Below are 4,120 nucleotides of genomic sequence, written 5' to 3' on the forward strand. Positions count from 1 at the left end.
AATTTGACAGAAAAAGTAGTTCAATACGCAGTAATGCTATGTAGTAATTACTATATTTACAAATTTAGCATCAAAATATCACGATGTAATGAAAACATTGACTACAAAAATGTGTTGGATAATCCAGAACATTGGATAAGCTAATGTTGGATGAGTGGGACTCTACTGTAATAATAATAATAATAATAATAATAATAATAATAATAATAATAATAACAACAACAACAATAATAATAATAATAATAATAATAATAATAATAACAACAACTTTATTTATACCCCGCCACCATCTCCCTGTGGTGTCTCGGGGTGGCTTACAACGAGAATATGACAACAACATAGCATACAATACACACAATCCACTAAAACAATGAAATTTAAAAACAATGCAATACAAGATAAAAACAACATAATAGTTACTTTAAAAACTGGAACATCACATTGTTCTGCACAGCAGAGAGTGACTAATACATCGGTTGCCCGAATATGGGAAACGAAATGAGGGGGTTCAGCTACTGGCAAAATGGAGAGAATCTGCAATATGTGTTAGTTGTCCTGTTGTAGCCAGATATCAACATGGGGGAAAGGCATCCAGAAATAAGGCTCAATGCTAAGCTCTTCCTTTCTTGAATCATAAATGTTAACCATCTTGGCTCCTGTTAATATACTGGCGGAACGCAAATCCTCAACAGATCCCCTGTCTGGAAATGTGGTGTGGAAAACCTCTCCGGTTTTAACATTTACAGTAATTCCATATATAAACAGAAAGTTGTTGCCTTTTTCCTGCCTGTCATTTAAATCTGTCACGCAGAAAGTCACTAAATGGATGCTGTTCTGCAAGTTGTCAAATGCTCTAAGAAGCTGGTTGGTAAGTTGCTGGGATAAATGCCTATCGTCATTGAAACCTCCAGTCAGGTGTACCTCCAACCTTCCACACTCTGTGTTAGAAGAAAGCACTTTGATTGCATTCATCATCGACAGTTCTTCCATTTCTGTATCTGACCCATCGCAATGCATCGGTTATGTAGCTCCATTACCTGTGTGCCTGATTGTTACTAAGTGGCAGGTAGTTGCATCATCGGATCCAAAAATGGAAACAGAACCATCCCAAGGAGTGGTGGCTGCAAACTCTCTCTGCTGGACATAGAGGAGCCCTTTGGGGCCCACCAGGAGAGCAGGTATGTGGACACTTGTGGACTTTGCAATTCTGGATAAAGGGTGCTTGACTGCATTTGTTTGGACTTTTCTAAGTCACCTTGAGTTCCAAACTGAGGAAAAGAGGAGCTATACATACATGAATCTAAATAATGTAATGCAATAAATACAATATACTATACTAATAGGGGACCCCGGTGGCGAAGTGTGTTAATGTGCTGAGCTGCTGAACTTGCAGACCAAAAGGTCCCAGAATGAGTGCCCGCTGTTAGCTCCAGCTTCTGCCAACCTAGCAGTTCGAAAACATGCAAAATGTGAGTAGATCAATAGGTACCACTTCGGTGGGAAGGTAACGGCTCTCCATGCAGTCATGCCGGCCACATGACCTTGGAGGGGTCTACGGACAACGCCGGTTCTTCGGCTTAGAAATGGAGATGAGCACCAACCCCCAGAGTCAGACATGACTGGACTTAATGTCGGGGGAAACCTTTACCTTATTATACTAATAGCAATCATGATGTTATGATTTTATGATCGTCATCATCCTCCACTTGCTTTTTTTTAAAAGAAACCTGTATGCAAACCAAAATAGAATATTTGCTTCATGATCCTTCAAGCAAACCCACTGGTGTAATGTCCTCCTTTTAAAGAGAAAACCACAACCCTAAGGCAGCTCACTGCTTTACTTTCCCATCTTCACGTTCTTTATATATGCAGCCTGGGCAAAATGCATCATAAACGGTGACATTTTACACTAGCCATTTGTAAATTTTAGAGGAGCTTACTGCCTGTAAATCTTCCCCAGCTGGTTCCTTCACTGATTTTATTACTGCAAACCCAACCATGGATAAATTCTGTGCCAATTCCCTGCAAATTTATCCTTTTTCTAACACAGACTGAACAAAGTCCCTCAAGTGTGTGGCTATCACCAGGGCCTCCTAATGGTTGCACTGTTTGGACTACCTTATCTTTTCTTTGATATTTCAAGAGATTCTTGTGCAAGTATCCCAAAACTTTTCATTTTAGTCCCCAGCTTCTAATCTGTCTCCCTGCAATTTGATTCCTGAAGTGGGAAAGGGGATTGCTTTTTCATAAAAGTGGTCCTTCTTATCAATACATGCAATACAATGGAAATGTTTTCTCTCTTGGCAATACAAGAGACTTTATGATCAGCCAATCGAGGCAAGTTTTTTAAAAATTAAGATAGCTTGAGTTATAATCTAGGAAGGGAAAGAAATATGCAATTCTGCAAACTCATCTGGGGAAAATAATATGCTACAGGTTGAGTTTCCCTTCTGAGAAATTCCAAAATCTAAAATGCAATTGGCCCTCTACATTTGGAAGTCTTGCTTTTGTGGATTTGATTAACATATTTTCTCTAGGAATCTCTACATCCTTCAGCACAATATACATTCACCAGATTTAGACTTTAGAGTTGCGCTAGAAGACATAGATATTCTGAAAGTAAACATTCTAGTTCTTTTATTTTTTCCATATATTTTTTGCAACGATATAAGGAATGGAGAAGAGTACAAGAGTGGATATAGAATAGGGACATTTTAAAATTCTGGTTTCTCACTCAACCAAGGGTTTGCATTTTCCTTGGTTCAGCTTCATTCATTCTCACTTGCTGCTCTATTATTATTATTATTATTATTATTATTATTATTATTATTATTATTATTATTATTTTCCAGAGCTTGGGGGATTTTAGCTTGATATTGTTTTGTAGTTTTGCACATTTTGATTACACATATTATTTATTTATTTATTTACAACATTTCTGCCCGCCCTTCTCACCCAAGGGGACTCAGGGCGACTTACAACAACCAGCAAAATTCTATGCCAAAAGTACATTCTGTACTGGTGAGTTTGGTTTATTGTGGGGTATTTTTTATATTTTTTGCATTTTATCTTGATGATTTGTTTTGCATTTGTATTTGATAGTTTTGTGTTTTGCTATTTCTCCTGTCCTCTATGTGTGTATATTTTAAATTGTACACCTTTGACAGAACCCACTGTTCTGGGTTCTTTTACTGTCAAGTTCCATGTACATGTGATGGAGATATATTAAATAACAAGAACAGCAACAAGCAACATACCACCACAGATTGCCTGAACTGCATGTCTACTTCTCTGTGGATCCTGTAACAAATATGTAAGTGTGTGTGCATTCAGATCTCTTGATTTAGGGAAGTAGTTCTCAACCTTTGGGCCTCCAGGTGTTTTGAACTTCAACTCCCAGAAATCCCAGCCAGGTTACCAGCTGTTAGGTACTGTGGAAGCTGAAGTCCAAAACACCTGGAGACCCAAAGGTTGGGAACCACTGATTTAGGGTGATCCTATGAATTTCATAGGGTTTTTTCAAGCAAGGAATACTCAGAAGTGGTTTTGTCAGCTCCTTAGACGAAGGGTTAGAAGGCACGATCATCAAGTTTGCAGACGACACAAAACTGGGAGGGATAGCTAACACTCCAGAAGACAGGAGCAGAATTCAAAACGATCTTGACAGACTAGAGAGATGGGCCAAAACTAACAAAATGAAGTTCAACAGGGACAAATGCAAGATACTTCACTTCGGCAGAAAAAATGGAAATCAAAGATACAGAATGGGGGACGCCTGGCTTGACAGCAGTGTGTGCGAAAAAGACCTTGGAGTCCTCGTGGACAAGTTAAACATGAGCCAACAATGTGATGCGGCTGCTAAAAAAGCCAATGGGATTCTGGCCTGCATCAATAGGGGAATAGCGTCTAGATCCAGGGAAGTTATGCTCCCCCTCTATTCTGCCTTGGTCAGACCACACCTGGAATACTGTGTCCAATTTTGGGCACCACAGTTGAAGGGAGATGTTGACAAGCTGGAAAGCGTCCAGAGGAGGGCGACTAAAATGATTAAGGGTCTGGAGAACAAGCCCTATGAGGAGCGGCTTAAAGAGCTGGGTATGTTTAGCCTGCAGAAGAGAAG

At 39.4% G+C, this 4,120-nt stretch overlaps 1 pseudogene; it reads right to left on the reverse strand.

Moving 5' to 3' along the window:
* Positions 1-244: 244 nt before the first annotated feature.
* On the reverse strand, positions 245-1,153 carry LOC100552446 (protein N-terminal asparagine amidohydrolase-like; annotated as a pseudogene).
* Positions 1,154-4,120: the final 2,967 nt, after the last annotated feature.

This window comes from Anolis carolinensis, chromosome 1, assembly GCF_035594765.1.
Source record: "Anolis carolinensis isolate JA03-04 chromosome 1, rAnoCar3.1.pri, whole genome shotgun sequence".
Lineage (NCBI taxonomy): Eukaryota > Metazoa > Chordata > Lepidosauria > Squamata > Dactyloidae > Anolis > Anolis carolinensis.